Source organism: Trachypithecus francoisi, unplaced genomic scaffold (genome assembly GCF_009764315.1).
Source record: "Trachypithecus francoisi isolate TF-2019V2 unplaced genomic scaffold, Tfra_2.0 Lachesis_group5, whole genome shotgun sequence".
In the NCBI taxonomy this organism is placed as follows: domain Eukaryota; kingdom Metazoa; phylum Chordata; class Mammalia; order Primates; family Cercopithecidae; genus Trachypithecus; species Trachypithecus francoisi.
The window spans coordinates 145357651-145384745 of NW_022681470.1; the positions used below are offsets into that span (position 1 = coordinate 145357651).

At 54.2% G+C, this 27095-nt stretch overlaps 1 protein-coding gene and 1 long non-coding RNA gene across 4 annotated transcripts in view; both read left to right on the forward strand.

The window, feature by feature from the left end:
* The window catches only part of SH3GL1 (SH3 domain containing GRB2 like 1, endophilin A2), a 41046-nt gene that overhangs the window by 1432 nt on the left and 12519 nt on the right, over positions 1 to 27095 (forward strand). The window lies entirely within an intron of this gene.
* On the forward strand, positions 3254 to 20875 carry LOC117074357. Its single transcript, XR_004433564.1, has 3 exons — positions 3254 to 3310; positions 14206 to 14208; positions 18279 to 20875. It is a non-coding gene; the product is annotated as an uncharacterized LOC117074357 (long non-coding RNA).

The window sequence follows — 27095 nt, forward strand, 5'->3', positions numbered from 1 at the left end:
CCAGGCTGGTCTCGAACTCCTGGCCTCAAGTGATCCGCCTACCTCGGCCTCCCAACGTGCTGGGATTACAGGTGTGAGCGACTGTGCCTGGCCTACTTGGATCTTTTTAATGGGTACATTGTATTTCATTCCATTAGGTGTACCATAATTTATTTAACCAGTTGTCAGTTGATAGATATTTCTGTTTTTTACCGGAATTTTCTGTTACCATTACTACAATGAATAGCCAGTGAATATGTTTGCACACCAGTGGGATTTGTTTTATAGGATGAATTCCCGGAAGTAGAATGTTGCATCCCAGCCTAAATGCATTTGATTTGGACAAATAAAGGATTTTTTGGAAAGTTCAGGACCCATTGCCCATGAATGTGGTGAAAGCTGTGGATCCACTCTCCATATAACTGGGCACACTTAAAATTTTCGCTTTGCAATTTCAAATCCAACAAGCCTCAAATTTGGCCGGGCATGGTGGCTCACGCCTGTAATCCCAGCACTTTGGGAGGCCGAGGTGGGAGAATCACTTGAAGCCAGGAGTTTGAAAGCAGCCTGGGCAACATGGCAAAACCCCATCTCTACTAACAATACAAAACTTTTGTATTTTTGCCTGTAACCCCGGCTACTAAGGAGGCTGAGACAGGAGAATCTCTTGAATCCGGGAGGTAGAGGTTGCAGTGAGCCAAGATTGCGCCATTGCACTCCAGTCTGGGTGACAGAGCGAGACTCCGTCTTGAAAAAAAAAAAAAGCCTCAGATTGTTTAATCCTATTGGTCTATGCACTGCAGGGTGAGGTTGTGTGGAATTTGTGTGGATAGAGTCCACCGAGGAATGAGCAATTTTTTTTTTTTTTTTTTGAGATGAAGTCTCGCTCTGTCGCTCAGGCTGGAGTACAGTGGCGCGATCTCAGCTCACTGCAAGCTCTGCCTCCCAGGTTCACACAATTCTCCTGCCTCAGCCTCCCGTGTAGCTGGGACCAAAGGCGCTGGCTACCACGCCTGGCTAATTTTTTGTATTTTTAGTGGAGACGGGGTTTCACCATGTTAGCCAGGATGGTCTTGATCTCTTGACCTTGTGATCTGCCTGCCTCAGCCTCCAAAGTGCTGGAATTACAGGCTTGAGCCACCACGCCCAGCCTGAGCAATGATCTCTGGTGGCAAACAGGGTTCTCTGCCCACAGTTTGGAGAGGCCCAGTGGGAGCAAAGAGAAACAAGTCCCCAGTAACACCCAGCTGGTACCTTTTGTCCCTGGAAAGAAAAAAGTAAGGACCCTGCCAGGTGCCGTGGCTCATGCCTGTAATCCCAGCAGTTTGGAGGCTGAGGCAGGGGTTCCCTTGAGTTCAGGAGTTCAAGACCAGCCTGGGCGATATAGGGAGATCTCATCCCCACAAAATATCAAAAAGTTAGCCAGGTGTGGCGATGTACACCTGTAGTCCCAGCTACTTGGGAGGCTGAGGCGGGAGGACCACTGGAGCCCAGCAGTTCAAGGCTACAGTGAACTACGATCATGCCGCTGCACTCCAGCCTGGGCAACAAAGTGAGACCCTGTCTCAGAAAATAAAGTAACAACCCTAGTGGTTGTCTAGGGATATAGATACTTAGGGTCTATCTCTAGACCCCAGATGATGGTTAAACCCTGGAGAAAGATTTAATCCAGATGAATTTTAGGATTGTCGCTGAGAATAGCTCCACCCCCTTGCCCCAGCAGTTTGAAATCAGATAGCCTGGCCCTGGGTTAGACCTTGCCCATCAGGCATCAGACCCTCACCTGCTTGGTTAGAGCATCATAGAGCGCTGCTCCCTATCAGGAAAGATGTTCTCAGAGGTCTTGGAGGAATTCCTGGGCCACTTTGTTCCCTGCCATAGACAGGTTTCTGGAAGCCACCCCCTCCCCCACTCCCAGCGATCAGGGCCTGTGCCCATGTTGTCCTGAGCTGACACCCTCTTTGGAGGAATGAGCCAGGCCTCTCCTGCCAGCCACCAGGACTTTGTCTCTCTCGAGGGAAACAGGATGACCTGCATTCAGGTCTGTGAATGGTGCCTTGAAGCCTGGAAAGCACAGTGTGGTGTTAGCTGGGCTTAGGATTGCCTGTTTCCACATCCTGAGGCTTAGTCCCAAAGCACGATGGCCACAGCCCACCCTCAGGGCTGTCGTCTTGGCCTCCTGGTCAATTCTGTCTTGAGTCATGCTCTTAGAAGTCACCCTGGCTGCGTTCCTTGCTTTTCTGAGATCATTGCCATGGTTCCCTCTGACATCTCAGCTGTTATCTGGGCGTATCCAACTATTTGTGTTTCTTTTTTTGTTTTTAGTATAATAACAACTCTTTCACCCTCTCCTGTGCCTGTTGAAAAGTGACATCTCTCGGGATCTCTCCTTAGCTAGTGGTATGAACATTTACTGCATTCTCACCATGTGAATGGGTGATACGCTTTATACCAGGAGGTCTCAGCTGGTCTTGCTTATCTGGCCTAAGAGTAAAAACATTCCCCCTTTTACACAAAAGGATTTGGGGATGTTTATCTTCCTATAAAACAGGGTCACTTCTGTCTTCCAGGGGACATTGACAATGTCTGGGATCTTCTTGGTTGTCACAGCTTGGTGAGGTGCTGCTGGCTACTAGTAGGTGGAAGTCAGGGATGCTGCTCAACATCCTCCTGTGCCCAGGGCTCCCCACTGCCCCCTAAGAATTACCTGGCCCCAAATGTCAATAGTACCAAATTTGAGAAACCCTGCTGTAAGATTTGGAAAAAAATGAGGATAATTATACCAAAACAAAGGAATAAAAAAATCCCCACTGAGCCATTCTTAAGATCTTCCTGGTTTGGCCGGGTGCAGTGGCTCACGCTTTTAATCCCAGCAGTCTGGGAGGCACTCCAGCCTGGGGGATGAGAGCCAGGCTTCATCTCAAAAACAAAAAATAAAGTACAAAATAAAGATTTTCCTAGTGTGTTCAACACAGATAGCCACATGCGTAGTTTGTTTTTTGTTTTGTTTTGTTTTGTTTTGTTTTTTTTTTTTTTTTTTTTTTTTTGAGACGGAGTCTCGCTCTGTCGCCCAGGCTGGAGTGCAGTGGCCGGATCTCAGCTCACTGCAAGCTCCGCCTCCGGGTTTACGCCATTCTCTCGCCTCAGCCTCCCGAGTAGCTGGGACTACAGGCGCCCGCCATCTCGCCCGGCTAATTTTTTGTATTTTTTTAGTAGAGACGGGGTTTCACCGTGTCAGCCAGGATGGTCTCGATCTCCTGACCTCGTGATCCGCCCGTCTCGGCCTCCCAAAGTGCTGGGATTACAGGCTTGAGCCACCGCGCCCGGCCTTGTTTTGTTTTTTGAGACAGAGTTTCTCTCTTGTTGCCCAGGCTGGAGTACAATGGCACGATCTCAGCCCACTGCAACCTCCGCCTCCCCTGTTCAAGCAATTCTCCTGCCTCAGCCTCCCAAGTAGCTGGGATTGCAGGCACCCACCACCATGCTCAGCTAATTTTTTTGTATTTTTAGTAGAGACGGGGTTTCACCATGTTGGCCAGGCTGGTCTCAAACTCCTGACCTCAGGTGATCTACCTGCCTCAGCCTCCCAAAGTGCTGGGATTACAGGCGTGAGCCATGGTGCCCCACCCACAGGTAGATATTTACATAAAACTCAGCATCCAGACCCCAAGGTCGAGCCTACCCCCAAGTTTTAGAAACACTCATGTATCTTTCAGTGTCTGGGCTTCTTTTTTAGCGGGGAGCTAGATCCATCATAAACGTTTTATGTGTATATGTACACCGTTTATCATATACGTATTGTGACAACTGTATATGTATGTGTGTGTGTGTGTATATATATATATATATATATTTTTTTTTTTTTTTTGAGATGGAGTCTTGCTCTGTCGGCCAGGCTGGAGTGCAGTGGCACAATCTTGGCTCACTGCGACCAACCTCCGCCTCCCAGGTTCAAGCGATTCTCCTTCCTCAGCCTCCTGAATAGCTGGAATTACAGGTGCGCACCACCACGCCCGGCTAAAATTTTTGTTTTCTTGTGAGACGGAATCTCACTCTGTAGCCCAGGCTGGAGTGCGGTGACATGATCTCGGCTCACTGCAAGCTCTGCCTCCTAGGTTCACGCCATTCTCCTGCCTCAGCCTCCCAAGTAGCTGGGACTACAAGCACCTGCGACCACGCCTGGCTAATTTTTTTTTTTTGTATTTTTAGTAGAGACAGGGTTTCACCGTGTTGGTCAGGCTGGTGTTGAACTCCTGACCGCCCGCCTCAGCCTCCCAAAGTGTTGGGATTACAGGCGTGAGCCACCATGCCTGGCCTAAACAACTCGTATGTATATGTACACTGCTTATCATATATGTATTGTGGCAACTATATGTATTAAGCCTTGAAAAGGTAAGCGCCTGTATTTTCTCCTAATTAACAATGTCAGTTTTGTCTGATGTAGTCTCTATGGAATTTCCCTCATACATGATGACAGAAACAAAGACTGAAAAATGGTTCACAGAGAAACACAGAACGTATTACATGAATCTCAGAAGAACCACGTCTCCCGCTGTGTAGGGAACTATTTTAGAGGAAACACTTTCACTCCTGGCCCCAAATACCACCATCCACTAATGTTCTTCAGTGTGAACCTTCCAGCTGATCTTGAGGAACCTTTATCGCTTGGGCCTGGGGAGGTCAAGTCTGCAGGGAGCCCTGATTGTACCACTGCACTTCAGCCTGGGAGACAGAGCCAGACCCTGTCTCCAAAAAAAAAAAAACACACCATTTACAGGGACTTAGAAAAGGGAGAGTTTCCAGTGCTACACACAATGGTTCTATACACAGCTTAAAGGTTTCCAGTTCTTTGCTGGAACTTGATTTGATAGTTGAGAGACACAGGCATCGGGGCTTCTGAAGGAGGTGCACACTCCCATCAGCGCTGTCAGCTGGGGACGGCGCAGACCCCGTCCTCACTCCTCCGCTTGGCGGTTGAGAGAGAATGCTCATGGCATTGAGGGTATAGGAGCCAGGGATGCTTGCCAAACATCCTACAATGCATAGGACAGCTTCCCCCCGCTGCAAAGGAAGAATTCTCCAGCCCTATGTTAGTTGAGTCGAGCTTAAGAAACCCTGCTTTAAACCAGGCTCTAGACTTCCAAGGGTTCTCACAGTGTCCTTTCTAAGAAAGAGACAGATAAACAGTTTCTGAGAAACAGAGGCCGAGAGGATCCGGGAGAGAGTGCTGGGAAAGATAAACTTACTTTCTAGCAGGCGAGGCTGTGTTGTTGGTTCCGAGTTTCTGATCTCATTGCTGGTAATGGTAAGAACCTTAGTGGGTTCCAGGCTAGTTCATCTCCCTGCGAAACCTTTTGGGAACTTGTTCAAAATTGGTTTGGGCTTGAGTGGGCAGTTTGTGAGTTTTTACTTCTTATCATGAACTGGCCATAGACTGGTTGAAGGCCTGAGCTGGGGAAAGTTGAATCATCTGGAAGAAAGCAGTAAAAGAAATAGCCATCCATCGTGGTCCCATCTCCCTGGTTCCCTCCTTTCTGCCGGTGTGACACTCACTCCCTCAAGAGCCTCCTGGCATCTGTTCGCAACTAGAATTGGGGGACTAAGGAGGGTGAAAGAACGCCACTAGTGAGAGCTGCTCTCAGAAGTTCCCTTGGTGTGCTGGGGGTTTGGGTGACGCTATTTCCAGGCCTAAGCTGCTAACTGGCTTCCTGATAAATCTTGTGGCCAGGCTGTGTGAGATTGAGAGTGTAACTAGGGATAGAGCTGGCAGCTGCCTGGAATGCTGGCTTTTTCTTTTTTTCTGGTGTGTGAAAGGAGGGAGAGGGTTTGAACGTTTGAACGGAAAGATTGCTTCAGACTGAGCTAGGAGGAACATTCACAAGCGTCACCTCCCGTAGCTTTGAAATCTGCCTGATGCTCCTTAGGCCCTGGGTTTGTGCCTAGGAGAAAGAGAAAGGCTGGGGGGTTGAGGGAGAACTGTCTACTGGGGGATCCTGGGTACCACCTATTGGGGGGCTGTAGGTCAGTGTAAGCAGTGTCTGGGACATGGCTGGTGTTTCAGAATGTCCACGATACTGCTTTTTCTGACCTATTTTTATTTTTATTTATTTATTTATTTATTTATTTTTATTTTTTATTTTTTTTGAGATGGAGTCTTGCTCTGTCGCCCAGGCTGGAGTGCAGTGGCCGGATCTCAGCTCACCGCAAGCTCCGCCTCCCGGGTTTACGCCATTCTCCTGCCTCAGCCTCCCGAGTAGCTGGGACTACAGGCGCCCGCCACCTCGCCCGGCTAGTTTTTTGTATTTGTTAGTAGAGACGGGGTTTCACCGTGTTAGCCAGGATGGTCTCGATCTCCTGACCTTGTGATCCGCCTGTCTCAGCCTCCCAAAGTGCTGGGATTACAGGCTTGAGCCACTGCACCCGGCCTATTTATTTATTTATTTATTTATTTATTTTTATTTTTATTTTTTTTTTTTTGAGGCGGAGTCTCGCTCTGTCGCCCGGACTGGAGTGCAGTGGCCGGATCTCAGCTCACTGCAAGCTCCGTCTCCCAGGTTTACGCCATTCTCCTGCCTCACCTCCTGAGTAGCTGGGACTACAGGCGCCCGCCACCTCGCCCGGCTAGTTTTTTGTATTTTTAGTAGAGACGGGGTTTCACCGTGTAGCCAGGATGGTCTCGATCTCCTGACCTCGTGATCCGCCCGTCTCGGCCTCCCAAAGTGCTGGGATTACAGGCTTGAGCCACTGCACCCGGCCTATTTATTTATTTTTAAGACAGAGCCTAGCTCTGTCGCCCAGGCTGGAGTACAGTGGCGCGATCTTGGCTCACTGCAACCTCCGCCTCCCAGGTTCGAGTGATTCTCCTGCCTCAGCCTCCTGAGTAGCTGGGATTACAGGCACATGCCACCACGCCTAGCTCATTTTTGTATTTTTAGTAGAGACGGGATTACACATGTTGTTCAGGCTGGTCTCGAACTCCTGACCTCATGATCTACCTACCTTGGCCTCCCAAAGTGCTGGGATTACAGGTGTGAACCATTATGCCTGGCCTATTTTTATTTATTTTTTAATTTTTTGTAGAGACAGAGTCTCACTATGTTGCCTAGGCTGGAGGCTCCTTAAACCTCACCACTCCAGGTCTTGAACTCCTAAGCTCAAGTGATCCTATCTCCTCGTTCTCTCAAAGGGCTGGGATTACAGGCGTGAGCCACCGTGCCCGGCCCTGACCTCTTTTTAGTTTATTTATTGTGTTTTTTTTTTTTTTTTTTTTTTTTTTTTGGGGGGGGACGGAGTCTCACACTGTTGCCCAGGCTGGAGTGCTATGGCACAATCTCAGCTCACTGCAACCTCTGCCTCCCGGGTTCAAGCACTTCTTTTGCCTCAGCCTCCCAAGTAGCTGGGATTACAAGCGTGTGACACCACACCTGGCTGATTTTTGTATCTTTAGTAGAGAAGGGGTATCGCCGTGTTGAGTAGGCTGATCTTGAACTCCTGACCTCAGGTAGTGATCCTCCTGCCTCAGCCTCTCAAAGTGCTGGGATTACAGGTGTGAGCCACCATGCTTGGGTTATTATGATTTTTTAAACATTTTATGTATTTGAGATGCAGTCTTGTTCTGTCTCCACTCCCAATGTGGCGTGCAGTGGCACGATCTTGGCTTACTGCAACCTCTGCCACCCAGTTCAAGCGATTCTTCTGCCCCAGCCTCCTGAGTAGCTGGGATTACAGGTGCCTGCCACCGTGCCCAGCTAATTTTTGTATTTTTAGTAGAGACGGGATTTTGCCTTGTTGGCCAGGCTGGTCTTGAACTCCTTAGGTGATCCGCCCTCCTTGGCCTCCCATTGTGCTGGGATTACGGGCGTGAGCCACCACGTCCTACCCTGACCTCTTTTTTAAAACCTCACTTTGTGGGGCCACTCTTGGTTTTCCTACCAAAGTGCTAGACTTGTTAAGCCATAAACATGGTATGATCTTTTTTTGTGTGTGTGTGACGGAGTCTTGCTCTGTCCCAGGCTGGAGTGCAGTGGGCCGATCTCAGGTCACTGCAACCTCTGCCTCCTGGGTCCAAGCAGTTTTCCTGCCTCAGCCTCCTGAGTAGCTGGGATTACAGGTGTGCGCCACCACAGCTGGCCAATTTTTGTATTTTTAGTGGAGACAGGGTTTCATCATGTTGGCCAGGCTGGTGTTGAACTCCTGACCTTGTGGTCCTCCTGCCTTGGCCTCCCAAAGTGTTGGGATTACAGGCGTGAGCCACTGGGAATGATCTTAAGATACAAAAATATGGGGTTCATAACCCCTTAACCTTGGCACAGATAAAAATGTATACCCTTGTGCTGGGAGTGACAGGTGATTCCAAGGCCCTTTTGTGTGGGCTGGTAAGGGGCGGTGTTGGTGATTCAGAGGCTGTGCCCGAGACAAGGCCGGTGAGTCCAGCAGCTGCAGGCTGACCTCCGGAAGCCCCGTCTCCCTCGGGGAGGTGCTGGCAACAGATGTAGGAACGGACTTTGCTTTGTGATGTCCACGTACGATGGGAACGGGGTTAAGTCCACCCTTGCAGGAAGCTCTGGTGACTGAGTCTGGAACGTGCGGCATGTGCTGGTATGTGCCTTGAGGCATTGGAGCCTGCTGTGTGGACCTTGGGCTCCGCTCAGGACGGGCAGGTCTCACTCTCCCCACTCCGCTGTGTTTCTGGCTTGCAGATGGGTGGAACCAGCAGCTGTGTGGAGGCCTGAGCTGTGTGCTGGCTGGGCTGTGTAGACACAGAGGTTTGTGACTGCCCTTCCCCGAAGGAAGCTGGAGGCTCCTTACACCCCGCTGCTCCCCGGGCCTGTCTGTGAAACCTGGCTCGCCTGGCCCACAGGGTTGGCTGTGGGTGGTCACTGGGCACTTTGTAACCAAGCAGCATCCTGCGTTTTCCCGTCTAACAAACTCCGGTGTCTGCACCCGTGACTGCTGTACATCAGGCCCTGGAAATCAAGTCAAGGGCTGAAAGTTCGGCCAAAAGTTCATCTCTGACTCAGAATCCCGTGTTCACCAAAGACCAGTTGGGGTTCCATGGGTGCTGATCGCCCTGCTTATCTGGGTGTGTGTTAAAACCCAGCCCTGCAGTACGTAATTATATTCCGGGTGCCCCTAATAACAACTTGTGAGCGCGAGATGAGGTGTCTCACCTTATCCCGCTCAGCTGAAGACATTGGGGGCTGTCATGTTTTGAGACCCCAGACCTATCAAGCACACAGAGAACGTGATACTGCTCACTCCACCCCTGGCCACCCAGGGGTCATGGCTGCTGTCATGTGCGCAGTCCACCTGAGGTCTGAGCTGGCTGTTGGGCCCCTCAGGTGTCTCTGTGTGTTGCATTTTTTTCTCAGAGGAGAAATCTGCGGGTTGGGGCCCGTCCTGCTCAGACCTGCCCGTGTCTCTGTGTCCAGTGGACTTTGATCCAGGGGCCTAGGGTACAACCAAGCCTTCACTGCTGCCTTGGTCCTTTTCCGCCTCTGTGATTGTCGCCAGTGTTTTGTAACTGATCTGATCTGGGGAAACGTCGTGTTGGAGTGTGCTGCCAACGTCCCCAGTAGGATTTCGGAGGCAGCTGGAGGTTTCGGCGTAGCCGTGGGCAGAGCTTAAAGGAGTAGCTCAGAGTGACCTCCATGTTTCTCCTTTCCAAGCCCCTGAGGTCTCTGAGCTCCGGGAGGGTTGGATGGGGAAGCATTGCCCCGGGGTGGGGGTGAGGTGGGTGTCAGGAGCTCAAGAGGCTCTGGAGGCATCTCAGCCAGACTTGAGCTCTCCAGCCTGGGCGACAGAGTGAGACTCAGTCTCAAAAAACAAAACAAAAAAAACAACTCTAATGGCTTTTTAATGTGTGAGCTGAAGTGTCAGGGGGCAGTCTCTTCTGGTTCTCTTTCAAAGCTGTCCCTGGAGAGCGTATGGAAGAATGTGGTGGCCAGGGCTGCAGCGGGTTTCCCTCTCTCCCTTCTCTCCTGTCCTCTTCTTCCTCTCTCTGTCTCTCCCCCTCTTCTTCCTCTCTCTCTCTGTTCTCATTCTTTCCTTGTCTTTCTCTCTGTCTCTCCCTTCTTTTGCCTTCTCACCTCTTCTTTCTCTCTCTCTCTCTCCTCTCCACGCCTTCTTCCTGTCTGTCTGTCTGCCTGCCTGTCTCTCTTTCTCTGTCTCTCGCCTTTTGCAGGGCTGGATTTGGCAAGCACTTTTTCTGAGCGCTGCAGCTTGGTGCATTTCTGCTCATTTCCTGTTAAGCAGTACCCAGGGCTCCCTGAACTCAGGCTCTGGGAGGACGGCCCTGTCTTCCTTTTCCTCTGCACTCCTAGAAAAACCTGCTGACCAGGCCCTGAGAGCGGGGTCATGGGGAGACTTCCTCACCACAGTAGGAAAATAGACTGACCGTTTCCTCCATTGGACCTGACTCAGCAGCGGCCCACTGACCGCCTGGGAGAGAGGGCTCCCGCCTGGCGGGCCGCAGTTCCACACGTGGGTAAGGGGACAAGGCACCCAGCAGGAGTCATGCCGCGTGTGACAGTCCGTAGGGGCGGTGGTCATGGCAGATACTCAGGATCCAGACGGCCTCAGGCCAGCGAGGGCATGGGGTGAGTGGGCCCACTCCCCTCCCTGGGCCGGAAACAGGCGTCTTCTCTGCCCTGGCCCCTGAGTGGACAGATCCCCCCGTCGTTTCAGGCTGATGGGAGTGATTATTCCATTGCCTTTGCCACTGGATTATGAGCCCGTTGCCGCCAGAGCCAGGCATTTCTGCTCATTGCTGCATCCCCAGTGTTCGGTTTAATGGCTAGCCTGCCCCAGGAAGCCGGTAAATATCACATGGAAGGACGGATGGGCCACCGTGACCCCCACCCTACAGCGGATGGCTGTGTGTCGGGTTTGTGTGAGCACGCCCTAGAGGAAGAGGAGAAGCACGTCCCCACCTGGCCTGGGGTACAGTTCAAGCTCTCAGCTGACTTTCGGGAGCTTCCGGAGCCCTGCCTTGGTCCCAGCTTTAAATGCTACTCTTCCCCTGCATAGGGAACTCACACAGTCAACCCCTCCCGCCCATCCTGTGTGGGGCCCTGTACTCTCCTGCCTCCTGTCCATGTCATTGGCCTCTTTTACCTCCCAACCCCACTCTCTCCCCAATTCCTGTCTGCCCTATAATGAGTGCATTTCTATCTCCCCTTATCCTTGGCATCTTCCGGGGCTGCATGTGGGAACTGAGTTCTCAGCCCTTGGAGCATCTGGCCTTGGAGTCCCCCACCCACACACCGCACACTGGTGTTTGTGTGAGGTGCTCTCCTCCTGTCGGACGGCAGCTCCTGAGGCTGGGTTGTGCCCAGGCATGTGTGATGGGCCATGTTCCACTGGGCACTAGCCTGCTGATGAGGTCACCAGAGACGCCCCCTGCAGAGGCTGAACTGGAGGGCTCCTTCTCAGAGTGGGGGGCTGTCCTCCATGGGGCCCCTGCAGTGTCCCTGGTAGTGGCTCAGCAGCAGCCCCGGTCCGCCGGCCAGGCATCTGACCAGGCTGTGACAGAACACCAGGGGGCAGGTGGCTGGCAAGGCCTCGGAGAACTCAGTTGGGAACAGGTCCAACTGCTCTGAAAAAATCAGCAGCTCGGGGAGTGTTTCTTGTGGTTTAGGGTGTGTGTCCAACTCCAGGGCTGCAGCTGACAGTCACCTGAACTTGACCGGGTCAGAGGGGCCTGACTGTGTCACAGGCAGTTTCTGACCCGGAGCCTGCCTGAGCAGGGTCCTGAGGAAGCCGAGCCCAGACGTCTGCTTCCCCCCTTGATTGAGGCCAGGCTGAAATGTACCTGCTGCTGCTCGGCTGGGCCAGTCTGCTCAGAGTTGGTGGTTCCCTGGCTTGAATGCTTCCCCAAACTAAACCATTCCCGGCCTCCAGAAACCGGCTCCCCAGCCCTATTTGCCAAGATTCTTAGGGCTTTCGCCATGGCTGGGCCTGGCTACTCGTTGTGCAGCTCCTTCCCTGGCCTCCGTGCCCAGGCGCTGCAGTGACTTCTCTCTGATTGCCACAGTCGGCCCTGCAGCTCCTTCCCGTTCTCCCTGTGGATGGCCCCTTCTGTCTCTGAGCCTGCTGTCTCCTGTGCATTCGTCACCCCTCTCTGTACCTGCCTTCTAAGCCTGCGTCCCCTGTCCCAGGGTTCAAACCTGACACTCTCATGACTCGCAGACCACAGCACACAGCTGGCCAGCGGTGATGCCCTGAACTGACAGCCAGGGTTCATCGCCTTTCCTTTAGAACCCGTTAGTTGATTCGGCCTCTTTCCTCTTAAATTACTTTTATCACTTTTAAAATTTATTTTAAAGGGGATCGTGGTGTTTTTCCTTGCTCAATAACAGTAACTGGAATAGGCTGGACACGATGGCTCATGCCTGTAATCGCAGCACTTTGGGAGGCAGAGTCAGGTGGATCACAAGGTCGGGAGTTTGAGACCAGCCTGGCCAATATGGTGAAACCCCATCTCTACTAAAAATACAAAAATTAGCTGGGCATGATGGCGTATGGCTGTAGTTCCAGCTACTCAGAAGCCTGAGGCAGAAGAATTGTGTGAACCCAGGAGGCAGAGGTTGCAGTGAGCCGAGATCGCGCCAGTGCACTCCAGCCTGGCAACAGAGTGAGACTTCATCTCAAAAAAACAAAAACAAAAACAAACCAAAATTCGCCGGGTGTGGTAGTGTGCATATCTGTAATCCCAGCTACTGGGGAGGCTGAGGCAGGGGGATCGCTAGAACCCTGGAGGTGAAGGTTGTAGTGAGCCAAGACAGCACCACTGCACTCGCCTCAAAAACAAAACAAAACAAACAAAAAACTCACACAGTAAGTGGAATAACAAATACAACAGCAACAAAACAATGGAATAAAATCTTCCTGGATACCCCACGCCTGAGCCTGAGGTGTTCTGTCTTGTGAAAGAGCTGTTCAGGGCCGGGCGCGGTGGCTCAAGCCTGTAATCCCAGCACTTTGGGAGGCCGAGACGGGCGGATCACAAGGTCAGGAGATCGAGACCATCCTGGCTAACACGGTGAAACCCCGTCTCTACTAAAAAATACAAAAAACTAGCCGGGCGAGGTGGCGGGCGCCTGTAGTCCCAGCTACTCGGGAGGCTGAGGCAGGAGAATGGCGTGAACCCGGGAGGCGGAGCTTGCAGTGAGCTGAGATCTGGCCACTGCACTCCAGCTTGGGTGACAGAGCGAGACTCCATCTCAAAAAAAAAAAAAAAAAAAAAAAAGCTGTTCAGGCTGGACGTGGTGATTCTTGCCTGTGATCCCAACACTTTGGGAGGCTGAGGCAGGAGGATTGCATGAGCCCAGTTGTTCAAGCCCATTTGGGCAACATGATGAAACCCCGTCTGTACCAAAAATTAAATTAGCCAGTCATAGTGGTGCACACCTGTAGCCCCAGCTACTTGGGAGGCTGAGGTGGGAGGATCACTTAAGTCCAGGAGTTCAAGGCTGCAGTGAGCTGTGATCATGCCACTGCCCTCCAGCCTGGGCAACAGAGCACGAACCTGCTTAAAAAAGAAAAAAAAAAATCTGTGCTATAGTAGTGCCCACCTGGAAGTTCCTCCTTGCCAGACTAAGAAATATGGAAGGGGAATTGTGGCAGTTGTGTTCTGACCACGTGATTCGTGTGCCTTGTGCCTGTGTTAGCTGCCACATTGTGGGAAATGCCTCACGGAAGGCACGTTGCCTTTTCCCTTGGGGCCCGCTGCCATACCCTCTGCAGTCTCGTCTCATAGGATCGAGGGATCCCGCACACTGGGATTCAAGCTCAGGAAAGAGGGCTGATGGCTTGGTAACAGCCAGGTCCTGAGTACCTGGGGAAAGGCATGGAGGCTGGAGACCCTACAGTCAGCATTCTTAGGGAGTTCCCAAATATTGCTGGGCACGGTGGCTCACACCTGTAATCCTAGCTCTGAGGGAGGCAGAGGCAGGAGCACTTGAGCCCGGGAGTTCGAGACCTGCCTAGGCAGTATAGCAAGACTCTGTTCTCCAGGAAAAAAAAAAAAAAAAAGGTAAAAAAAGAAATAAAAAGAGTTCCCAAACATCACCCAAGCAGTAATGCAAATATCTTCCTCCAGGACACCCCCATCCAGCCTTGCCTGCTGGAAGCAGAACTGCTGACTGATTATTTTTCTGCTGTCATTTCGGGACTCTGCCCCAGTACTAAGCAGAGACCCTTGTTCTCAGAAAGCCCCTGCGGAAGGAAGTTCTGGGAACTTTCTGCCCGCCCTCGCCGCAATCCCCTGCCACCCGCCTCCGTGGGATGAGGCCCCACGGCTGACTCAGGCAGGCATCCATCAGCCTAACAGCCTCACTCATCAGAGTCTCGATTGTTAGAAATGGACGGGCAGCCCTGGCCCTTCAAGACCAGCCTTTGTGGCTCAGAAGAGGGTAGCCCAGGGACCTGGATGGAATTTCTCCATCTCCCAGCCTTCACCCACCCCAGCATAAGATCGTCTTCATCCTCTCCTGAGGCCTCTGTCGGTTTTCTCTGAGGTTGAGAATCACTGCTATTATTTAGGAAGGAAGAACAACCCCCAGAACTGCAGAGCGAGTCTCTTGCTTACTCTCGTCAAGTCAGCCTTCCACCCACAAGGAACCTTGGAGCTGCCGGACCCCTGGCTGAGCAGAGTGTGGGTGTCCGGGAGGTATGTGCTGCCCACTGCAGAGGCTGACTCGGAGGCCGCTGGAATGCTGCACTGGGGGTGGTTTTGCTCCCCCAGCTTTTACATTTTTATTTCATACTTGCAGAATCCTGTGTATTTTTCCAGTATTCTCCCATGCCCAGCCTTCTCACAGCAGCCTCCCCGGCTAGCCCCAGGGCACCCTGTGCCCGTCAGAAGAAGGCACTAGTGGGCCCCTCTGTTGAGTGGGGTCCCTGTGTCACCATCTAGACTGGCTGAGGGTTCCATAGTGGGCAGCTGCATAGCCAGGGAGGGTCCTTGGGGCCCTGAGAGGGAGGGCAGGGGAAAGACCTTTGGTCCGTCTGCTGCAATCACGTTTCTGGAGCCCAGGAGTCCACTCAGCTGTCAAGAGGAGCCGGTAGGGGGTCGCCGTCCTTCCAAGAGGGGTTGCCTCTTACTGCATTCAGAACACGTTCCCTGGGCCGCACGCTGGTCAGCACCAGTATGTGGCATTGGACACCTCCCTTGTTCAGGCACCTCATGAAGGTTGTATCATAAGATACAGATACAGAAAGATACCTAAGAATGACCAGCTGATGACCAGGTGCCCACCACACCACCAAATGAAGCCAGAGCAGGGCAGGCGCACCTTCACTGCACGTGGGTTCACTGCTCCAAAACGTGCGGGGTTGTGCGGCAGTCTACACCGCCTGTCAGCAGGATCACGTGCTTTCTTGCTTGGTTTCTTGTACCCTACTTTTTTTTTTTTTTTTTTTTTTTTGAGATGGAGTTTCTCATCACCCAGGCTGGAGTACGGTGGCGCCATCTCAGCTCGCTGCAACCTCCCCCTCCCGGGGTCAAGCAATTCTCCTGCCTCAGCCTCCCAAGTAGCTGGGATTACAGGCACCAACCACCACATCTGGATAATTTTCATATTTTTAGTAGAGAGGGTTTCACCATGTTGGCCAGGCTGGTCTCGAACTCCTGAGCTCCATCGATCTGCGTGCCTTGGCCTCCCAAAGTGCTGGGATTACAGGCGTGAGCCACCGTACCTGGTCACCTGCTTTTTAGGCTGAGCACTGCTTGTGAGTACCGTTCACACTGGCACACGAGGCTCCGCTTGCATCCGCAGCCACGTGGCTTTCCCTCGTGATTATTCCACAGCGTGTCTATCCATTCTCTGGCCAGTGGACATTTAGAGCCTCCAAGTTTCTGCATTTTCGCACAGCCTGGCAGTGAGCAGTCCTTTGCGACACATCTGAGAGCTTCTCCAGCGTGGTACCATACTTAATATGATCATCTACTGTAGTGCTTGATGACTGTGCCCGTGAATAGCCACTGCACTCCAGCCTGGGCAACATAGCGAGACCCTGCCTTCAAAAAAAGAAAAATAGCCACATAGGTTTTCAACGGTCCTAGCATGGAAAAAAACAGCCCGTTGAATTTGCATGACCCAAAGTCTTGGACCCGTGGCTAGCAATATCATGTGTTGCGCACTCGTAAAGTGTGTTATTTCAGCCCTCCTCCACTGTGCTGTATGTGCCTGGGGCCTTGGCCAGGAAGCCAAGTGGACGGGGAGGAGGCTCCCAGCTGAGTTAGCTCTGTGTGGTCCGAAGCGGGATGAACTGGGGGGGCTCCTGCGCCTTCACCTCTGAGGACTCTGCTTCTGCTGGGTGCTCTCCTCACAGATGTAACATCCCCTCCAGCCTGTAAATTCCTCTGGAGTCCCTGTTTTCAGTTTTGTTGTGCACAGTGAGGCCATGCTTACAGAAAGCACCTAGCACCCAGGCTCGTTGCAGAGGGCAGCTTGGGCCAGGACGCACGAACCATCCCCATTCCTCACACACTCCCTGTGCAAATTCACCTACTTGGCAAGATTTATTTGTAGCAGCCGGGCATGGTGGCTCACACCTGTAATCTCAGCAGTTTGGGAGGCCGAGGCGGGCAGATCACCAGGTCAAGAGATTGATACCATCCTGGCCAACATGGTGAAACCCTGTCTCTACTAAAAATACAAAAAATTAGCCGGGCGTGGTGGTGCATGCCTGTAGCCCCAGCTACTCGGGAGGCTGAGGCAGGAGAATCACTTGAACCCGGGAGGCAGAGGTTGCAGTGAGTTGAGATCGCGCCACTGCCCTCTAGCCTGGGCGACAGAGCGAGACTCCATCTCAAAAAAAAAAAATAATTTATTTGTAGCCCCAAATTGTTCCTTTTGCAGTCATTTGCAGACAGTTGTAGAGCAAAAAATTTGTCACCCAGGCCGGGCGCGGTGGCTTACGCCTGTAATCCCAGCACTTTGGGAGGCTGAGGCGGGCGGATCACAAGGTCAGAAGATCGAGACCATCCTGGCTAACACGGTGACACCCGATCTCTACTAAAAATACAAAAAAAAAATTAGCTGGGTGTGGTGGTGGGCGCCTGTAGTCCCAGCTACTCGGGAGGCTGAGGCAGGAGAATGGCGTGAACCCAGGAGGCGAAGCTTGCAGTGAGCCGAGATTGCGCCACTGCCCTCCAGCCTGGGCAACAGAGTGAGACTCCGTCTCAAAAAAAAAAAAAATTTTTTTTTGTCATCCAGTGCGTATGTTCCCAGCCCAGGTCAAACAAAGCCACACTGCCTTCTGCCGGCTCTCGTGCTGTGTTCCAGCATGGATTTGCAGGCTTTTAGCGCCATGTGTCTCATATTTATGTGGATTTTGTTGGTGATTTCGCTGTTGAGAATGGCCCCAGCATCATGCAGCAGCGCTATCTCGTGTTTCTCAGTGCGCGGAGACTGGGATCAGCCTCACAGAGAAACCATGTGTGAGAGCAGCTCGCTTAGGCAGGAGTGATAGCGCCGTGTCCAGGAGTTTAGTGTGGGTGAATCACGGTAGATATGGACTAAGGAAATATGCATAAAGACCAGGTGCAGCGGCTCACGCCTGTCACCCAGCACTTTGGAAGGCTGAGGCAGGAGGATCGCCTGAGCCTAGGAGTTCCAGACTAGCGTGGGCAACAAAGTGAAACCCTGTCTCTACAAAAATACCAAAAAAAAAAAAAAAAAAAAAAAAGTCTGGGTGTGGTGATGCATGCCTGTAGTCCCAGCTACTTGGGAGACTGAGGCAGGAGGATTGCTTGAGCTTGGGAGGTCAAGGCTGCCGTGAGCCATGATCATGCCACTGCACTCTAGCCTGGGCGATTGAGCAAGACCTGGTCTCCAAAAAAAAGAAATGTCCAGGCCTGGTGGCTCATGCCTGTAATCCCAGCATTTTGGGAGGCTAAGGCAGGTGGATCACTTGAGGTCAGGAGTTCGAGACCAGCCTGGCCAACGTGGTGAAACCCTGCCTCTACTAAAAATACGAAATTAGCCAGGCGTGGTGGTGTAATCGCAATTACTTGTAATTACTTGTAATCGCAATTACTCAGAAGGCTGAGGCTGGAGACTCACTTGAACCCGGGAGGCAGAGGTTGCAGCGAGCCAAGATTGTGCCACTGCACCCCAGCCTGGGCAACAGAGTGAGACCCTGTCTCAAAAAGAAAAAAGAAAAAATGGAATACACAGAATGGTTACGTAGTGATCATTTGGTGAACATGTTGTGACCAGAGGCTCACAGAAACCTAGCTGTGTGTTTCCCCTCTGAGAAGTGGCTCAGTACTGGCCAACTTTGTGCTTGAGGTAACTTTCTAGAACAGAGCTCCCACGAATAACGAGAAGTGACCAGCTCCTGTCGCAGGCAGGACAGCACTCCCCACAGCTGCCCCTCACCTCCACCCCTGGAACCATGACTGTTCCCTCACATGGCAAAGGGGACTTCGCAGATGGGATGAAGGGTACGGACCTGGGGTTGGGAGGTTATCCTGGCTTATCCACGAGGGCCCAGTCCCATCAGAAGGCTCTCGGAAAGCGGAGCACCTTCCCTGCTGTGGTCAGAGGGAGCTGAGACAAGGAAGAGAAAACAGAGGTAGCTGCTGAGGGGCCAGTGCCTGCTAGCTCTGACAATGGACGGAGGAGGGGACTGTGAACCAAGGGATGTGGGTGGCCTCTGGATGCTGGAAAAGGCAGGAAAGCCCCAGAACCCCCAGAACAGAGTGTAGCTCGTAGCATCTCAATCTTAGCCCGGGGAGATCCCTGTCAGGATCTAACCTAGTGAAGACTTTGTGTTGCTTTAGCGTGTTGTTGAAGACGTGTGTGTGGCTATAAGTCACTAGGTTTATGGCAATTTGTTTTGGTGGCAACAAGAAACTCACACAGGTTCACACTGTCTTAAAGCCTTGTCCTGATTATGGTTTTCATCTCAATCCTTAAGAGGCATGTGGGGGGAGACAGAGAGAGGCAGGGGAAATGGAGAGAGGCAGGGGAGACAGAGGCGGGGTCGACAGCAAGAGGCAGGCCGACAGAGAGAGGCAGAGGGATCAGAGAGACACAGGGAAGACAGCGAGAGGCAGGGGAGACAGAGGCAGGGGGACAGAGAGAGGCTGGGGGATAGAGAGAAGCAGAGGAGACAGAGGCAGGGGGACAGAGAGGCAGAGGAGGCCTGTGGGGAGACAATTGTTTTGTCCTCTGTTAGCTCTCATCCCTGAAATCAACTGAAATCAAGAAAATAGGACCGGTTCACTTTGCTGTGTTGGCTTGAGGTGCCCTGCTAAGAGCTGGGGTTCCATCCAGCCTTCCTTGGCTGTGACGCTCTGTGGAACTAATCTTCAGCTCCGCAGAAGTTGTTCCCTGGTCTCTGGAATCCCACCTTGGTGACTTAAAAGCTAGTGGATTGATAGGAAATTCAGTTCCTGTCATTTAACTTGGATTTTTAAAACCGCCCGCTCGTTCAGGTTTACACAGAACATGCTATTGCCTGTCTAAGCCTGAGGGCACCATGCACCCCGGAAACACCAGAGCAGATCATGTTCAAAACCACTGACAGTCCTGAAGACAGCTGACAGTTCCTGAGTTTGACGGCACGTTTTTTCCAATCCAGGAGCTGGAGCCCACACCAGATCCCCACCCGTGACGCCCTCCCACATCTTCAAAACGGGCACTTGTGAACCTTGTCCTGGGCTTGTTTCCAAGCCAGCCTCACTGCTGCAGGCCCCGTGTCTCCCCTTCCTGCCTTTCCTCATGTCGTGCCCCTCTCTCCTGCATACGCCCAGATCCCACCCATCCTTCAGAGCCCACGGCCACGGCCACCTCCTTCCTGACGCACCCTGGCTCCCTCCCCGCTGGCCTCCTGTCTGTCGTAGGGCCTTAGGTGCTCGTGTGTGTGTGAGCCTGGGTTATACGTCTTTCCTTTTTCACTGTGCCTGGCACAGGTAAATACTCATCCAACCTGACTTGGACCTCAGTGATGGCTCCAGACCGTGGCTTTGGAGGATGGGTAGAATTTGGATGTAGGAAGAAGCAAGGAAAGGAGGGAGAGTTCCTGGTGCAGGGAGAGCCCTGCCCTGGGCATCCCCTAGGCAGGTGTTGGAGGGAGGCCCCCAGCACTGGGGCCCCAGCAGCATGGGTCTGCCTTGCCGTGTCCTTCCCCTCCATCCTGAGCCCAGGCAGCATCCATGGGGCCAGTCCTTCCAGGGGAGCGGAAGCTGCCCTGGGTGCTGGGAGGAGCCTGGCTACCAGACTGTGATGGCAGGGTGGGAGAGGTTTGAATATTCTTACTGCTCCTGGCTCAGGAAGTGGCAGCACTAGTCCCTTGTTCTCTGGGGCAATGACAACAAAGAAGCAAACCCTGGGGAGAAGGGCTGCGGGCCCGGGAGGCAGGGCTGCTTTCCCCTCAAAATACAAGTAAGCATAAGGCAGGGCCGCGGCATATGCTTTGTGTTGGCGTCGCCGCAGCAGACATCCTGGCAGTGAGGGGTCACAGTCACGGCCTCAGGCTCGCTCACACACAGAGGCACGTTCTCGAAGGCAGGGAGAGCGTGGGTGCACAGAGGTGGAGGGAGCGCGGGGACATCCCCAGGGAAGGAGTTGCATTCACCACCGGCGAGGACGAGGCGGGAAGTCGGGTGCTCAGGAGGTCAGGATGGGCAGCCGTGCCGTGTTCCCGGCTGGTAGGAAGACAGGAGTGCAGGTTGATTGGGAAACAGGAGAAGGGGCACAGAGGCTGTGGCAGCTGCCTGGGGTGTGACACAGCAGCAGGTATGTGTCAGGGACGTGGGGAATTTTCTACCAACCTTCTTTAAGTCGAGTCATTTCTTTCTTGGTCCTTTGCTGCTTTATTTATTTATTTTTCCTTTTTTTGAGATAGTGTCTTGCTCTGTCACCCAGGCTGGAGTGCAGTGGTGCGATCTTGGCTCACAGCAACCTCCACTGCTAGGTTCAAGAAATTCTCCTGCCTCAGCCTCCCAAGTAGCTGGGATTACAGACGTGAGCCACCATGCCTGGGGTTTCACCATGTTGGCCGGGCTGGCCTTGAACTCCCAATCTCAGGTGATCTGCTTCCTTGGTCTTCTAAAACGTTGGGATTACAGGCATGAGCCACCAAGCCGAGCAGTCCTTTGCTTCTTTCCTCCCGCCCTCGTCCCCCAGTACAACCTCAGAATTTGTGTCACGGCCATTGACAAATATGTCCAGTGCCGTGAGTGTTTCGGAACTGGGACTTGACTCTGTGGCTGATCTGGAGTTGCTCTGGGCGCAGCATGAGAGTTCGTGCACAGTCAGCCAGCTGTAGACAGTTTTTCCTGGTGTGTGTGGTCCTGTGAGTGCCTCACCAGGGTGCCTTGGAGATGGGTGTAACTCAGGGAAGGCGTGTTCCTTTTCTCCCTCTTCTTAAAGAAGGGTGTGCATGAAGCCTCTTGCTCCAGAAAAACTGGGCTCAGAGGTCATGTCACGGGGTGGAGGCGAAGCCCCTGGTCCCACACCCATCATTCCTCGGGACTCAGTTGCTCAGTGCACAGTAGCCTAGGATTGTAGGGTGGTGTGTGGTTTCTAAAGCACATCCACGCCTGAGACAGTTGAGGAACCCGAGACTCAGAGGGGTTTGCGTTCCTGCTCGGAGTCACTGCCCCGAACGGCAGAGCTGGAACCATATCCAGTCCTGGTGCCACCCATCCAGGCACCCTCATCCCGGGTCAGCCTGCCTGCCTCGTGACCTCATGGCACACCTTTGCTCTGATGTGTTACTGGCACACCTGAGCTCCCAAGGGCAGGGCCACTTCTTATTTGTTTGTTATCTCAACAGATAGTATTTATTATCTCAGCATGTACTCGGTGACTGACTCTACCTGGATGCCAGGCCCTGTGCTGCCTCTGCTAGCCCTGTCCCCGTGCTCGGCCCCGCTGGCAGGAAGCTCGTGTTTGAGAACAGGGAACTTGGGATGGATTGGTGACGAGAGCCTGTCCTGAGTGGTGTCCCTTCAAGGACGATGAGCCACAGCGGGGCAGAAGGGGCCCTGGGAAGCAGGCTGCACCTACCAGCATCTCCCGGGCCCGGGACCCAAACGCCAGTCTTCAGAGAGGAGAGGCTGCAGTCTTCTCGCTGCAGGGGAGATGGCGGGGGGCTCGGGCCATGTGCTCGCTTCCTCTGTGCTGAGGCCGTGGTCAGCAATTCTGAGATTCCCATCCCGGGTTTCCACCACCGACGTCACTGTGTAAGGAGCAGGTGGTGCCTCTGAGCGGCTGGGGGCACCCATGCACCACAGTAAGTGCACGTGAGCTGGCGATGGGCAGGGGTGGCCATTGCAAGGTGACAGCTGCTGGCACCTGACGCTCGCAGAGGGTCCCAGTGCACAGGTGCGGCTGGCTGTGTAGAGCTGCTGACCGCCTCTCACCACCACCTGCCCTGCCCCGTGCCGCCTGGGATGACTTCCAGCCTGGGTGCTTTTGGTAGCCACATCTCAGAAAACCAGCCTCCATGACTGTGGGCCACCATGGGCGTGAGTCACCTGTCACCACAGCCTGGTATCCCTGTGCAGGTGTGCCAGGTGGGCAGAGGAGACAGGTGAAGGCACATTCCTCAGAGCTTGCTCACAGCTCTGCCCACTGCGCATTCTGTAGAGAACCTCAGCACCCTCCTCCCTGCCGGCAGCCAGGCAGGGATTTAGGCGGTTTCTGTTTGGGCTCCAGTGCCTGCCTCTCCCATGTGCTATCCTCCCAGACCTCAGACCTGTCAGTGTTCCTGGGCATCCTCCTCAATAAGAAACTGCCCAACTGTGGGAACTGGGTCCCCAGGATGCGAGTCAGGCTCAGCCTGCCTAGCTCACGTTTTCTTTCCAAGTGTTCCCAACCTTGCAGCTCTCTGGGGAGGGAGCCAGCTCCAGGCTGGGAATGGGCCTGGCGGCCTCCATCAGTATCAGCCCAGGTGAACTGTCCGTGAGCCACAAAAAGGAAGGTGGTGGGAGGAGTATCATCTGGCTGCCTTCTGGGTCACTGCGGGGAGTTGCTGCCCCCGGAGCTTAGCCACTGTCAAGGGGTGGGATGCGGTAAAGACCTCCAAGAGGTTCTCTGGAGTTCTTCATTCTAGGGCGCTAAGCATTGGAGAGTGCTTCCTGTGTCTGAGACCGGACAGCAGGGGCCCCACAAGCAAGCAAGCAAGAGGATAGCAGGAGGGTGGGGTGGACGGGGCAGCCTGGCAGTCATGGGGACATCTGGATGGATGACAGAGCCCTGGTGGCTAAGACCCAGCTTGGGAAGATCCAGGGAGGCGCAGTGAAGGAGAAGGAACAGCGAGAGCAAAAGCTCTGAGGAGGGTTCGGGGGGCACCCAGGCAGATGGGGGTATAAGATGAGGTGTGAAGGGGCAGGCGCACGAGAGAGGAGGCATCAGTGGTGTGATGGGAGAGGGTGAGGAGACGGGTGATGGGGATCAATCAGGAGGGCTTCCTGTGGGAGGCTTCTCATTAGTCCTTCAGAAATGGAAGGGATCTTAGAGACGGTGAAGATGGTTTCTGTGTCTCAGGAAGGGCTCTGGGCTTTTGGGCTAGTCGCCTCAGCTCAGGGAGCGAGGGAACTCACGTCCCCTCGTTGAGACCTGTGCACCTGCAGCCTCCCAGCGCTGTCACCATGCCCCGCAGCTCTCTCTCCAAGCCCCATTTCCAGTCTCTTCCTGCAGGGCTGTGCATTGCCTCAGCTCCGCTGTTGAGAAAAGATCCATTTTTAAGAAAGTCTTGGCCAGGCACGGTGGCTCAAGCCTGTAATCCCAGCACTTTGGGAGGCCGAGACAGGCGGATCACGAGGTCAGGAGATCGAGACCATCCTGGCTAACACGGTGAAACCCCGTCTCTACTAAAAATACAAAAAAAAAAAAAAAAAATTAGCCAGGTGTGGTGGCAGGCGCCTGTAGTCCTAGCTTCTCGGGAGGCTGAGGCAGGAGAATGGCGCGAACCCGGGAGGCGGCGGAGCTTGCAGTGAGCCGCTCCACTGCACTCCAGCCTGGGCGACAAAGCAAGACTCCGTCTCAAAAAAGAAAAAAGAAAGAAAGCCTTATGGTTCCTGTGCACGTGGGTGATGTCATCACACTCTGCCCTTGGATGCAGATCCTCCACGCTGCCCCCAGTGGGAACACCAGCCTGCGCCCAGTGCTGCAGGAGCTGGTGTTTCCCTGCCAGGCGGAGTCTCAGGGGATTTAGCGCCTCATTTGTGTGTGGGCTGGCTTTTTCCTTTTATAAGTTTTCATCGGAAACTGATTTTACCAGTTGTATGTCACACGGCCCTCCTGCCTGGTCCCCAAGCTGAGAAATTACAATGCATGATGCACGAGGCTGATTTTCACGTAGATGTGTTCGCTTGGGCTAGAGCTCCGGGTATGGCTTGGTCCTAGGAGAGGAGCCCCAAGCACTCACTGGCATCTCCATGTTTGGGTGAAACCCTGTGTAAGGGCAAGGGCGGGAGCGTGTGTCCCACAGAGCTGAGCCCCCTGGTCAGCAGGCCTGTCCTCCCATCTCCTGGGAAGGTAGCATGAGCTCCTGGCTCCCACTCCACCTGCTCCCAGATTTCTCAGCCAGCCCTGGGGCTTTGCCCCTCCCCTTCCACCTGCCCCGACTGCATTCCAGGCACAGCCAGGGTTGGTGGGGCCTGCAGTGGGGATCCCTTGACCTCCGTAACCACCCCTGCTGTCTGGCCTTGGGCCAGGCTCATCCCTCCTAGGCCCTTAGCTGTCCTATTTATCAAGTGGAGACATCTGCCCAGAGGCGGCTGCTGGGCCCGGCTGGCTCTGTCCACTCCTCATGGGGTTGCCCTGGAGCTCTGTGGGGTCCTCCTTGCGCCACAGACAGTAGGTCCCAGCTTTCCACAGCAGAGGGCACCCTTCCTTCCCCACGCATGGAGGGGCAGGTTGGTCTCGTAGGTGCCCGAGAGTAGCAGGTGGGGCTGAGTGCTCTGTTTCCTCCTGGGCAGACTGGTAGCGGTGATGGGAGCCCCAGGGCTGCTGGTCATTAGAGCCGAGCCCAGGTCACCACCCCGCCACCATGTGCTGGGAGAGTGTGTGACCCGTGGCTGCTGCTAGATGGCCCGTGGTGGAGCCCCCACCATCAGGGAGCACTAGCCAGCCTGGGACCCATACGGCCGCCGGGCGCAGCCCGCAGCCTCCCCCACACCCATGTGGAGCTGGGCCAGGCAGGGTGCGTCCTCAGCAAGGGTTTCCAAGGACTGCTGAGTCACCTTGGGGAGGAGGCCCTTTCCTCAGCCAGGGCCAAGGCGCCTTCCCAGCCTTGTCGCAGCTGGAGCTGGATCTGCGGAGAAAGGCCCTGAGCAACCACCCAAGTCCACCTGACCCCTCACTCCCCGCTCCCAGCCTCATGCTCAGATTCCCTAGCCCGCATCTCAGAGGCCTGTACCACAGCTCCAGGTCGTCTGGGAAGCGAGGGAGAGGCTGGGGTGCGGGACCCTGACCAAGAGCGTAACGTTCGTGGGTATCTCCTGAGTGCCGGGCACTGCCCAGGGGGCGATGAGAGGGCCAGTGAGGGTTGTCCCCAGGGCAACTTGGTGTGGGGCGGGGGGTGGCCACGGGAGAGAGCAAGACGCAGCCCCATGCTCTGGGGACTGGCCTGCAACTTGGACTGAGGGGACAGACCCAGAGCCCCCATGCTGCCAAGCCCCTCACAGAAGAAATGCAGAGGTCGAGGCCCAGGGGCCAGGCCAGAGCCAAGGGGTCAGCAGGGGAGAGGCCAGGCTGCAAGGCCGTGGCATGGGAAGGGCAGCATGTGGACCAGAGGCCGAGCCTCTCAGTGCAGATGAGGGCCAGGGGGCCAGGGAGGAGGCTGTCCCGGGAGAAACGCTGATTGCCCCAGCTAGGGCGGACGGGTCAGGTTCAGGCTGGTGGAGGCCTTCTGGGATGCAGGCCCTGCACGGGGTTCCTTGGGGCTTAAAGTCAGCAGCCAGAGCTAGAGGCCTCATCAGAAAGGCAGTGTGGGCTGGACTCCCGCTGGTGACTTCACTGTCAGCACAGGAGAGGTCCGTCTGGCCCTGAGGCTGCCCTCACAGAGCCTCCGGCCACCAGACCATCATAGACCAGGCCTGACTGTCCCCTTTCTGTCTTGGGGATGGTGACAGAGCTGCCCGTGGCCGTCACCACTTCGTCTGCATGACTTCTTTCCAGTGGCTGATTTCCTCTGTGCTTCCAGTTCCCCTGATGTGTCGGCCTCAGACTCTTGGATGGGGCCCCCAGGGCCCATCTGGAGGATTTATCTTGCCTAAGTTTTTTTCTCCCCCCTCATTTTCACGTACCGGGCAAGAGAGCGGTGGCTGTGACTTCAGATGGCACTGGCTCGCTGCCACACAGCAAAGCATTTATCTCCCTTTTGCCAACCTGAGAGTCCTTTCTGTAGCTCCAGGAGCCAGGAGCCAGGCAGGGCAGGGCCCAGACACCCTGAGAGATGGCGTGAATGGCCAGCACCACAGTTGGCAGAAATGCACTCCTGAGGCGGTTTAGACTGCGGTGGCCAGGCCTGACCATGGCCCCCAGTGTCTGGCTCTCTTTCCCTACCATGGCACCCAGCCCCACCTCTGGCCAGGAAGTCTGCGGCAGGCCTGTCCCCACAGGCTGGGGGCCATGGCGAACCCAGGCTCTCAGGGGCCCTCTGTGGCCTGGTCTGAGGCAGAGCCCATTCTGGTTCCAGTCCAGAGCCAGTATCTTGGTTGCCAGCCCAGGCCCAAGGGACTGTCCCTTTGGCCAAGAGGATGCCTGGGGCTTCCAGAGCCACTGTCCTTTTGCTGCCAGAGCTTCGTTCCCAGAGGAGCCCCTGAGCCACCACAGAGGTGGGTCTGTGGCTGTCCCCTGGTGCCTGATCTGGCGATGGTGGCGGTGTCTGGTTTGGGGTTTCCGTGGGAAAATGATTTCAGAAACTTTGTCCCGATTCGTTGTTTTCAGTGCCCCCATTCCCAAAGACTGCTTTTTAAAAACATTCAGCCTTGATGGACAGGAGGGGACATCTCTGCTGAGAGGCTGGAGGATTGAAGGACAGTGCAAATCCAGGGCTCTCAGAACGCACAGATGCTGAGGGGAGCGCCGGCTGTCGGGACCCTTCCCTCCGTGCGTCACACACAGTGGGTGATGACCCAGTCAGCC